A 13,769-nucleotide genomic window follows, 5' to 3' on the forward strand; every position below is an offset into this window, starting at 1 on the left:
CAATCAATGAAATGCATGCCAAACTCTTAGCCTCAGCCCACCAATGGCTGAGTGAATAAAACTGTTGAACACTGGTAGTTGGTCATGGGTTCATGCCTTGCCAATCGGCTTGCCAGAGTTTTCTGGGTTTTCTTAACATTTGTAACACCTAAATAGGAGCCAGTTTCCCATTTAAAGTCCTCCTGGGAGGTATCCCCCCTTGGCAAATTGCCCATGTGTCACATTGCTGTAAAGAAATAAACCAAATTAAACTCGTAGCCATTCAGAGAAAATTAGCATTGTGACTATGTACTGTATTGCAAGAGATTTTCTCAACTACACTTCATGCTATCAAAATGTAGTCACTGAGCTTCAGTCCATAAACTGAGATATTGAATTTAGGCTGAAAATACAAGGGAAAAAATTGTTCAGTTGTGCTTCAAAAATTGATCATCCTCATTCAGTTATGCACAAAAAAAAGATATTCCTACCAAACGTTATCAATCAAAACAACCCTTTGTTTACATTGACACTAGGACTCAAATAAGAATAGTCTTGTTCTAGAAAGAAGTTTTGTTTGACAAAATATTTAACATAATTATTACTTTTTAGTTAAAAGAAGAAAAAAATATGTTCTTTAACAATTATTCCTTAGTTAGAATATTATTTTTTAAATTATATTATTGTACAGTATTTAAAAAGATTTTTTAACAATTTTTTTAAATATAAAATATATAATTTTTAAAATATTCTAAAAAAAAAAGGTCTAATTACAATGGGTTTTCATATTTTATTGTAAACTCTGCTAGGTAATTAAGATAACTTACAAGAAAAGTGTAAGTTATTAAAAGTTTCCTATTTAATCTTAAAATCAGTTAATGTTTAAATAATAATGTTTTTTAAAAGTTTTTCTTATAAGAAACACAAAATCTATATCCACCTTCAACTTTAATTAGTTTTGTATAATCAGTTTATAATTGCACTTGGTAAGATAATTTGAAACAGGAAATAAAATAATTCTGACCTTCACTTAATCATGTTTTCAACTCATTTTTTTTCAAATAAATCTGAGATAAAATTTTTTGTTTAAAGTATTTAAAGATTTTCTAATTATATAATTATTATCCAAGCTAATATTTTAATGAAATATTTTCAATTATTTTGAACTGAAAATATATTAAATATATATATTTGGTAGTGTGTATTTGAATTCACAATTTTTTTAATAAATAAAATTTATAAATATGTTCATAAAATAATGATAAATTTTTGTCCAAAGTAAAATTTCATAAAATATTTATCATTTGATTAGGAACTATTCTTATCATTTAATTTATCCATTTAATTTTATTTCATTTTCGTGAATACATAATTTAGTCATAAACAAATCATGCTTAATAAAAGTACAAGTAAAAAAAAATTGAAAATTGATATTGCTCTATTTTCTACATTTTAAAAGTTGTTCTCCATATCTGCTTAAGACTTTTTCTATACTCTTAGAGTTACAGTAGTATTTTGATGGATTGTAAATATCCTTGGCCTGCTCTATAATTGTCTAGTTTTTCTTTTATATAATATTAAATTATAATTTATTTATTAAAAACATTTAAATATTAATCATGTTTATAAAAGTTTAAAAAATGAATTTATAAAATTATCATTGAAAAAGTATTTTATTGATTTTAATCATTAAAACTGTTTTCTGAGTCTTTAATTCAGTTTAATATTTATTTTATCAAAATATAAAAAATTTTTTTCAAAATTTATGAAGACAAAATTACTTCAGTAAATTATGGTATCAAATATATAAAGTACAATAGACCCCCTATAACGCGTAGATACGTTCCACATTATAAGAATTTCACGTTGTAGGAATCCTTAAATACATGAGCCAATCACAGCCCAACACGTGAAGTTTACGGACTACGGCTGTTTGAAAGGTTTTCTTCCATAAAATTAATCAATTCTAGACTAATTCGACTCAACATTTCCAAAACACGTATAATTTTTTGGGAATAATCCGTATAAACTATGCTATAAACAAAAAATTGTAGGATTACTTACCGAGTGTGCACCGTTCGACATCGCCATTGCTTAAGCTTGTTTTCGTCACCGTTGTGTGCTAGAACTGCACATCCGTTCCAGCTGTTAGCATTTAACAGCTAACAGCTGGAACGGAAATGCACCAAACGGCGGCCGCGATTTCTGATAAGTTATTTTTCTGCGAAAAATTTGTTGAACTTTGGAGACATCATTAATAGAAATAATTTTTATGGCCGTTGAATAAGAAATGTTTCTTTTACAAGAAATGTATAAAATTACAGTGCTGTATTAGACTTACGGTACCTAATTTACATACTGTACAGACGATAGTAAACTCAATTTACTCACCTAAACTCTCCGTAGCGTGGCACTGGACGGCGGAAAGTAGTTTGGCTGCTTGTCCACTATTGGTCCAGATTCGACCAATCCTGTCACGACACGAGTTGGCGACAACGTTTTACAAGTCCCTTTTAGCGTCCTTATACGAATACTGTTGCAATTTTTTCGCCATGTTATAGGAATCTCCGTTATAGGGGGGTCTACTGTATATTTTCAGCAATGTATAAATTTAAAAATTTTAATGCTTTTTTAAAATAAAATCTAAACTGTAATTTTTATAAAAATCTGTCCTTTTATAAAAATATTCTAAAAAAAAACTATTCTTAAGTTATAGAATTGACTGGTTTAAAAATAACTAAATTTTCTCTAAATTATCTAACATTAGTAACAAATTATTTGCAAACATTAAGCATGATGATAGATTGCTGTAAAACTCATGTTGAATCATTTATTATAATTTAATAATTTGTATTCCATTCAATTTGGGGATTAATTAAATCATCTGTTTCATAATATCTAGTAACAATCTTCATAAAGAATTCATGATATTAACTTAATTTGAGTAATACTTCTTTAAACTTGTGCCATCAGGTTTTGGATATTTTCTTTCTTTTATTGCTATATTGAAAGAATAATGCATTTTAATTATTTTTGACTGAATATATTCAATAAAAAATTCAAATACAAATAAATATACAAATTATCAAAGTAAAATATAAAAAAATAAATGAATTTAAAATATACTTGAATAACACTTCTCACAATAATCTTAAAAAAATATTAATATTAGATTCAGCAAAGAAGGACAAAAACAATTTATAAGTGAAAATTAAATAAAGTTAAACATTGTTTTTGCTAACTTTTATAAGATACTGATATAAGATAAGAGTGCATAATCTGTAGCATTACATATTTCTTTAAAATAAACTAAGTTACTTGATAAAAAGACAAAAATATTTATAATAAAGATTTCCTGAATAAAAATAGAATTTATAACCAAAAGATAAATCATTACTTAATTGATTTTTAAAAATTATGTTTTATTGATGTTTTATGTGTTTTACAGTACTTCTAAAATAATTTGATAAGTAAAAAGCTATGCTCATGTAAATATCAATACTGGAATCCAATAGAAAATTAAATTTGATTTAAATTGATAACTAGAAAGTAAACCATAATAAGAATGTATTGGTATTCAATCTCCTATATTTCACATAAATGCATTTTGTATATTAGCATATATATTGTACAGTTTTTAAAAAATAATATAAAGATAAAATTTTTCCTTTAACAATTTTTCAAACAATGGATTTTCTATGACATTTTTTCACTGTACTTGTTAGGAAGGTTGTTTGGGATGTAAACTAATTTTATATCCCAAACAACCTTTCTAACAATTATAGTGAAAAAATATACTTTATAACAATAAAAATTCTTAAATTTTTTTTTATTTAAAAATTACTCTCTCATCATTCATAAACTCTGATGTAAAAAACTTTATCTTGAATAAACATACTATTCTAATATATTATATTAGCTTTGATTTTACTGTAAAGAATTTTATTTTCAGTAGTGTAGATAATTTTATTTCAGAACAGTAAAAAAGATTGCAGTTTCTTGAAAATTTGCTATAATAGTATTTTAAAGCATATAAAATTTCTAGTGATCTACTGATTACTGATATTTCATGTGCATGCACACATATATATGCTCTCTCTCTATATATATATATATATATGTATAGTGTCTGAAAATAAATTAACAAGCTGTATCACTTAATCTAAATTACTTATAATTTTCCTGTAATAACATTACAATTAAAAATTAAAGTTTTATTTTTTATAACTAAATAAATAAGTTAAAATTTCATTATAGTATGTAAAATTCAGAATGGATTATCAATTTAATGTATTACTAGATCAATTCTGAATTTTAATGAATATTTATATAGTATAATAATATAAATTTAATAAGTAAATTTGAAAGAAAATTTATAATGTTTTTGTTTTATGGAATAAGTTATTTATTTTATTTTCCTCCCTCATTTAGGTGACTGAAATGGAAACTTAATTTCTTACTGTAGACACAAAAGAAGATTACAAATCTGCATAAAAAAATAAATATATTTAAACAGTATTTATGATTATAATCTATATTTTGTCATTTCATTAAAGATGTAAAACAGGTGTGAAATATCCCAATTAGCTTTTATCTGATTTATCTAGTAGCTTTAAAATTTTTCCTAGCATAATTGATCTCAGATGCAGTCATTCTTGTATGTATTGTATATAAAACTTAGCATTTTGACAATCTGTAAAATACTCACAAAGTGTTTTTGATAAATTTATATAAATTTGCCTGAAAATTATATACTATTATGAAAGTTTTTTTTATATGGAATTAAAAATTTTTACTTAAGTGTCTCTTAATTTAAGCAAAATATGTAATTTTGTTTAAATAAGATATTTTATTTAAAAAATAAAACAACTGATGAAAGTTTGGTTATCATATCTACAAAGGGTTTATAAAAATTGAAAATATGTTAATAATGTAATCTAAACATTAACAGTATTACTTGTTTAATTCAATACTTGCAGTAAGAATTATACTGTAATACTATTTTTTTTTTTAAATTAATGTAGAGATATTTCTTTAAATTTTATAAGATTTGGAAAATATTCTAAATTATTGGAAAAATGAAAAACCAAGAATATTGTACAGGCTTATTTACTGAAATTGATTAATTAATGATGCAGACAGAGAAAATTATGAAAGTTTTATTGGATTTATTTTTTATTTATTAAAAGTATTTTTTACAATTAACAAGAACCTACTTATAAAAGTATACTAATATTATTAAAATCCGATAGTTTTTGTATGTAGCATCAGAATTTCCATTTAAAATATAATGCAGCAATTTATAGAAAAACATGGTATGTAATATCATATTCTATTAATTTTGTAGAGTATTTTGACTATAAAATTGATAAATTCTATTTGAAAGTAGCATTTATTATTTGTATTATTTATAAAAATCTTGATCAACATTTTAAAGATTATGGTTATTTAAAACTTTTTCATAGAAGTATTTTTGGAATTTAGTAAGGACTCAATTATATTAAGGGATGTGCTGGCCGATTGAGCAATGACTTAGAGAACTAGTACTGGTAAATTCTGACAGGATGAGGTATGTTTTCTGTTCTCTAGAATCATTGAAAATTTATCTATCCTAAAATTGCCAGGTCATGTCTGATATTGCTAGTCTGCCACTGATAGAAAATACATCCCTTTTATTTTTGTGAATATATTATGTATTATTGCCTGGTATCTTATAAAATTATTAACAAGAATAGATTGCTGTTGTTACAGATTTTAATACAGAAAGGATATATAGAAATAAATTTATATTCAGATATAATATTCTTATACAGTATGTATAAAAAAATTTTTACTAATCATATTGCACTAAAGAACCTGTATATACATATAAATATAATTATAATTATTGTTAAATGTAGAATAAATTTGAAATAATTATATTAAAATTGCTCATTGTTTTTTAAATAGTATAAAAGGATGGTATTTATTTAATTTGATATAAGAAGTGTTTCCTTAACTTTTATCTTAATCTATGAAATAATTTTATTTTATTATTTACTTATTTTTACTTTAAATATATTTCAATTAATGATTATATGTATTTGGATACATCATCTTAATGTATTTAATAGTTATGTATATGTACATAAGTCCTTGATATTTCTCATAATTAAACATACATATATGGTCAGAATCAATAAATTCTTATATACAAAAGTGATTTAATTTAAATGATATGAGTAATTTAGCACATTTCAAAGTTTGATTATAATCAATTTTACTTAAGAACAATTGCATAATCACTAAAATATTGTTTAACTTAAAATTTTGTACAGTGAATTAAAATATCTATATTCTGGTGACTTAATTGATACTTGTATACCATTATAATCATTTAAATATATTTAAATTGTTGGATAAAATATTGCCTTTTGAGCACTCACTATATAAATTATAAGCACAATTTGTACAAATTAATGTAATTATATAAATACTTGTATGTATTGTATGTGATATCTATTTTTTAAAATTATGTAAAATCTTAAATGTTGTATGAGATTTAATGTTTTATAGTATTACTACAAGTTTTGAGTCATTATAATGTAATATTTTATTAATAGAATTTTAATGTTTGCTTTTTCTTTATATTTTTTGCATAAGTAATTTATCTGGGAGATAGAAGAAAATTGTTTTCTTATTCTTAATGGAAAATTTTTCATTCTAAATAAAATAATAATGTAATAAAATGATTTTTAAAATCATTTTAACAAAAATTGTTTTCATTTTTAAACTTGAACACACATTACAGAATTGTATGTGACAATTTTTTCCTACTAAAGATAGTATCTGACTTTAATTTTATATTATAGTTTAATATATCTAACTCTGTTATTTCTATTTAAAGAGCTGCATAATTAATTTTGAATATATTATTTTTGAATATATAATTTTTCATTCTTTTCAACAAAATTAAATTCATAACATTTTTAATTTTTTGTTAACATAAAGTGGAAAATTATTTTAATTGAAAAATGTATTAGAAATTTTTAATTAAAGTTTAGATTTAATTAAAAAGTTTAAAGCACAAATTCGTCACATAAAATTCACTTTGTATTCATTAACAGCGGCGGCCTTATCCATTGCGAGGCTCTGGGCGGCAGATCTTTGCGAGGCCCTGGGCGGCAGATCTTTGCGAGGGCCTTGTCCTTTGTGCAAAGTATGTGAATTGAAATAGTAGGCACTTATTAATATTAATATATACTGTACTATAAATTAAATTTATTTTATTGTTATAACTAATAGCCAAGGATAAAATAAAAAGTTTTAAATATCAACTTTTTTCTACTTGGTTGTTGCGCGAGGCCCCTCCAAGAGCGAGGCCCCGGGCGATTGCCCTGCTCGCCACCCCCTAAGGCCGCCACTGTTCATTAACATAAGGAACTAGCGATTTATTACATAAAATTTCAACGCTAATAAAATTTTATTGTAGAAAGATCTGTTTTATAACTAGTTTTGATTTTTGTTTGGAGAAAATTTTTGTTCCCCAGGAACTGTCAACTTTTGTATGAGACAACAGCTGAAAAGTCTGTAGACAGATGCTCAGTGCAATGACCTCTGCACTACTTCAGAAGACATTCATTCAGTTTTTTTATTAAGTGAAGTAATTACGGCCACGAACAAATTTAAATAATAGAATTACTATCGATTTACATCAAAATGCTTTTTGTGAGAAAGTTAAGTATTTTTGTGAATATTTAACGATCCAATTTAATTCAAATCCTAAATAAAAGATAAATATCAAAAAATAATTTATCATCAGTGAATTTATGAATTCAGATTTGTATTTAAATTAATAAACCTAATTTAATTTTGAGAGAGAAATAATTTAAAACTTTCAAGTTTTTTAAACGATTTAAATATATTCTCACAGCTATAAACAATATATAATGAATAATTGAAATAAGAGACATACTTCCACATGGTTTATATCTTTCATCTCCTCTGGTCAATGTTTCCACTCTTAATTACTGTGATTATTATTATTTTTTCTTCCACTTAATAACCAGCTGCTTATATTTAAATTGACTTTAACGTCGGTTCTTATACTTTAATAAAAACTAATAAACTAAATATAATTTCATCTTTTAAGAGAGTGCACTACAACATAAATCGAATTTTGATGTTTTAGTGAATGCAGTTATATAAACAGAAGTCCTGCTGTCGGAAATAATTTTGTTATAAATATTCTTTAATGTTGAATTAAAAAATTTTTAGTTAAAATATAAATTATTGGTTATGCTTTTTCCTTATGTATTTATCTTGTTTGTTATGTAGAAATATAATCCTAAAGGAGATAAATCTAGTTTCTTCAAAAAGCCTGTTGTGAATGAAAATTGATACAAGCAAAAATATCTGTACATATGCGATGCATATGGTCGTGAAGCCATAGAGATGAATTTATTACTAAATTATATATTAGATATAAAATTAAAATATTCATAACTCGAAGTTAAGATTATATATTTAAATCTTTTCGAATCGAATAGGAGCAGGTGCACTTGAAATTTTAAACAATCTTTGATTTATTAACTGAGGAATGTTAGAAATCGATTTTTTTTTCGCTTTTATAATTAACGATATTAAATCCACAAAGTAAATTAACTAAAATTTTATTACTGTAGCAGTACTTTAGAAAATAGTAATTTTTATTTTATTGATTTTTTTTTTATTTAGTATGAACTTTAATTATAAGAGAAGTATATGTCTCGGTAGAATGGTGGTTTAAATTGGCCAAAATAATGTATGACCGTATTGTATTTTTTATTATAAAAATTCAGAAATTTTCCTTAATACGATTTACTTTATATTTTTAGTTCTTCAATGATCATAAATTGCGAATTTTTTCGAAAGAAAATTTTTTTTATTACTAGATAATTTCGTGCTTATATTTCGTAAAATTACTTTTCCTGGTTGATTAAAAAAATAATGTAAAGGTTAAAATAATTTTGGAGTAGGAAATGAATGCTTTAAAACAATTTGACGTTATATCTAATGCTCAAGGTTTGGTTATAATCGCGCTGAATAATTGATGTCGGATCCAATGTCATTAGTTAGTTAACTACGTACATTAAAACTCGTTTGATAAATTTTGATCGTTTGCGTGAGAAAAAGAAGTTAAAACAATTGTCACTAAATGCACTTTTATAGACACTTGAAAATTTAGCATTGAAAAGTTTCAATGCTAAATGGAATTTTGAAATAATTTCCAGTTTTACTGGAATAAATAATTTCTTTTAAACATATATTTCGCAAGTACAATTATAATAATTTAGAATTAGAAAGAGACTAATTTATTATGCAATAGTAGGATGTGATTAAATAAAACGCTCAGCTTGACAAAAATTTTGTTGCTGGACACACTAGTTCTGCTATAAATAATGCAGAACGAAACATTATCAAAATTGAAACACGAACTATATAATATTTGAATTTAATTCTATCAATTACACAATTAAGATTTAATTTGCCCGTTTAGTACCTAATGAGATGTATTACTTACGTGCAAATATTTAAAAAAATGTAAAATGCAAAAAATAATTTTAAAATATATATTTTAAAGCATTTAACGCTGTTTTTATGGTGAATTGATGTATTTAATAGCTCTTAAATAATTTAATGTTAAGGATTTGTTAAATAACTCAGATTAACTCTTAAAATTGCTTATCTTCGTTAATCGTAAACATTCTAATTGATAAATTAGTTCTCGTGAAGATAAACTATTGATAACATCAAATATTCTTGAAGAAACGTGAATTAATTATTCAAAATAAAAAACATCGATATAGATTATTTGGTAACGAAAAAGGAGGAGACAAAATCGAAACTTCGAACCATGCAGACTTAAAAAAAGAATGATTTTTAAATAAAACTAAATTAAAAAAAATAGTCATTAACAAGGTTAACTAAATAATTAACTATTTAAATTTTGAATGAATTTATAACGTGCACATTTGTTTTTTCATGAAATATAAAATGAATATTAAAACATTTGTCTGCATTTTCACATTATTTTTAAATGTTTTTACAAATACAACCTTTGTAAAATTTGTACAAAACTTTAACGTTTCATAGCAGTTGTAATCAATACCATGAACACGAAAATGTAAAATTGTGTCAGAATAAAACTCTATTACGAAGTTCGAAATTTATATACGTGCACACTGTTGTATTTTACGCTATAAATATAATAATTATATAGATTACAAATAATAAAAACGTTTAGAATTTACTTTAAAACTTTCAGGTAATTTGGAAAGTCGGTTTACGAAATTAATGTATTAATAATGTTTGTGTTGTGTTTTAAATATAGCACGATAATTGTGTTTAGCTTGTTTAATAAATTATCGAGTGTGCCATAAATATCAAAAAAAGACCTTGATATGCTTTACGTGATACATTTCAAATTAGTATATTTGATGTTTTATCGTTCATCGCGTAGATAGTTTATGCTATAGAATTACATTATTAACAACCTTGCTGTATATTTCATATCTTTCGAAAATGTCTGGTCTATTCACACAAGCTTAAAATATCTGCTCTTTTTCTCTGCGATTTTAATAAAGTATATTGAAACTCATTTAAAAGCTAACATTGTTAACACTTTCCAACTGAAGATCTCTGTAATAATGTGGCGTAAGTCTAAATCTTGGAAAAATTACTTACATGGGAGAAACATTTGTACAGTTATTATATCATATTGTATATGGATAACCAATAAATAGAATGAATAAAATCTTTACCAAAAATATAAAAAGATTAGAATAAATTTACAATACAAGCAAAACATATTAAATTATATCATTTTTTTAATCATAGGGACAAGTTAAAATTACATTACGTATATTTTCTGTTCAACTGCATTTTAAATAATGGCAAAATGTGGTTATTTTAAGATTTAAAAATATTTACGAATAATACTTTATTTATCATCGCTAGGTTTTGAGAAATTCGTAAATGTTATATTTGTAATTTTGTTATTGAAAATATTCTCCTTTTTATATTCCGAAATTATGTCTAATAGAAAACATAGATGATCATTTATTATCTAAAATCGAATAAGAAAAAAAAATATCGTGTTTTAAATTGATCTGCTAAATGGCTACGCTGTAAGGAAACCATCTCTCAACAACTAACTAGGCTAGTGAAGCATCCGGATTTGAATGCAATCTGTACTCTCATTTTTTCATGTTCCTATTGCTATGTAGTCAGCATCAACTTACCGTAATGGATACAAGATACGTTATAAACAATGTAAATTTATGTCATTTTGTAATATCAGAATCAGAACACATATCTCTACTTTAAGTTTAGAGAAAAATTTGTTACCTAATGAATAAAATAAAATAATTATCTCAAAAACCGTACATTATAGGTATCTGTATTTATGAAATAGTGGTAGAAGAGGGTCTAGTAAAGACGAAATTCATCCCACAAATAAAATTTAGCCTTTTTAATGTTTTATGATCTCAGTTTCCTTGGCTCCAGTAGTTTGATAAGCCTTATATATCTTCACCAAATGGTTTTTGGGATAATTATTTAATTTAATTTCCAAGATTTAGGTAAAATTTAGATTTTTGTTCTAAATATTTGTAATTTTTCGAGATTTATAACATTAAAAAACTTTAATGTTTGGATATCTAATTATTGTACAGTACATAAAATGCATATTACCATCTTCTAGGAGCATTTACTCCTACCTATTATTTGTTTTAACTTATAGGTTATTAATTAATATCAGACAGAAAAACAGAGCGGAAAAGTAATTTCTGTCTCTGAGAAGCTTTCGTACGAACACTAGTGAACAGGCAGGCTCGATTTCGCTCTTCAGTAATTGGCTGGACCTGACCATATTTATTTGTTCTGCCAATTGTGGCAAAGATAATACTCATTCAAAATATCAATAACTAATCAATCGTCGTTGTCAATTCGATAGTATAAGATTATCATATTTTTTAATACATCTTTATGTAATGAAGTTTATAAAATACAGTGGGTGATCGGTTAACGAACGTAATCCGTTCCAAGATTTTGTTCGTTATCCGAGTTGTTCGTTAACCGATTATCGATTTACCATAGGTTTTTATGGGAATTTGATTAATTCGTTCCGGAGACTCCAAAAAATAAAAAATAAATACTTTTTTACTACGTTTATTTATATGTAATAATAAAAATACACATATATGCAGTCTTGCATTTTTATTAGTCATGTTTTTTCCGTTTGTGGGGGTCAAAGAATCTGCCCAATGTCGATTGCTTTTCTCTTTTCTTCAGGATTTTTTGGAAGTAATTAATAATAATGTAATTGTAGAAACCCCATTAACCCTATTCTAGTTTGGATGCCACTTGGTTGATCGTTGACATCCTCCCACTTCTTCAAAAGATCTTTAATAGTAGATGTCAACATTGGTCCTCTTTCGTCTTCCTCTTTTTCAATTGAGAGTTTTTGGAATTTGTCTGTCGTCAGATCAGATTCATCTTTTTGATTATACTGTATCTTTCTTAGATAAGATTGAACTGTGTTCTACTGTAGTTTTGTTCAAGCCATACTGCCCAGCAACATCAGACATCTGCCCACTCTCTACCTTTGCTATTTTACTTTTCGAAAATAAAACTCGACGCAACACTTAACGAGTGTCCGCTCGACAGTCTCGCGAATACTATAAAAGAACTGTTTCTGTCAGAAAAATAAAAGGTTGGAATTACAATGGAGAGTTTCAAAGTTCGGAGGAATACTATCTGATCAGTATATTCCGGGTTGAGCGTCGATGTCGACGTCTCCAGCGCTCCGAAAACTTTCGAATTGTGGCCTTAAGACAAAGGAAGATCAATCGGTATTTCCTATTTTCGTCGCTTCTTTTTATGTTTGTTCAGTGAAATGTTCGTTATCAGAACACGTGTTCGTTGTCCGATCATAAAAATCTTTCGCGAGTGTTCTTTATCCGATTTGTTCGTTAACCGATCACCCACTGTATTAATTTTGAAATTAATGACTTGAATAAAAAATTTATTCGAATCTACTAATATATATTCTAACAAAGCATTAGTATTTTAAATAAAACACGATTTTAATTTATGTGATTACATTTTTAAGAGTTGGTTTCGTTATACAGTACTTCGTTTCGCATAACGTCGCAGTTTCCAAGAGCCTGTCGATGACGTTAAGTGAGGATGTATTGGAGTATAGAGGGGCGATTACGCTAAAAGGAAGAGCCATTGGAAAGATTTGACCTTGACAGCTCTGTCGATTTCATTTTGCAGTGTGTGGCCATGGCCTTATATAGATGATGACATGAAGATTTCATAGTGTATAGGAGGATGTTTTTAATATTACATAAGATCGAGAAAAAAATTTACTTTCAGAATTTTAAATTGTTAGTCTATATTTTTTACTCATTAAAATTTGTTTTTAAGTAGAATCTAAAAATTGAATCATATCCCGTGAAATATAATTGTGGCTGGAAATTGAAAGAAGGGGGAAACTGGAACAATATTTAATTTTCGAAACGAAACTTTTTAATACTTTATAAGTTTTAAGAATAGAAACAAAATCGAAACTGACAGTTTTGTTTTTTCCGGTGTTTTTAAATTTTCTTTTCTGGTTTCTCTAATGCATTTTACAGCGAATATAATGAAATTAATTTTGTAGAATAGCTATCAATCTCATAAAAAATGATGGCCTGTGTATTTAACCAACAACGATAGCATTTTAACAAATTAAAATAATATAATAATTGATACAGGAAGTTACT

The 13,769-nt window shown here is 25.5% G+C and overlaps 1 protein-coding gene across 2 annotated transcripts in view; it reads left to right on the top strand.

The window, feature by feature from the left end:
• The window catches only part of LOC111641385 (heparan-sulfate 6-O-sulfotransferase 2-like), a 35,670-nt gene extending 21,901 nt beyond the window's left edge, over nt 1-13,769 (top strand). The window contains exon 3 of one of the 2 annotated variants that reach the window (XM_023387542.1): nt 13,131-13,769. The gene's annotated coding sequence lies outside the window, so the exon portion shown is untranslated. Of the gene's footprint in view, nt 1-4,410; nt 6,631-13,130 lie in introns of those variants that run through there. The other variant, XM_023387541.1, reaches the window with a different exon arrangement.

This window comes from Centruroides sculpturatus, unplaced genomic scaffold (assembly GCF_000671375.1).
Source record: "Centruroides sculpturatus isolate CEXI.00-Female unplaced genomic scaffold, Cexi_2.0 scaffold1287, whole genome shotgun sequence".
NCBI classification, from domain to species: domain Eukaryota; kingdom Metazoa; phylum Arthropoda; class Arachnida; order Scorpiones; family Buthidae; genus Centruroides; species Centruroides sculpturatus.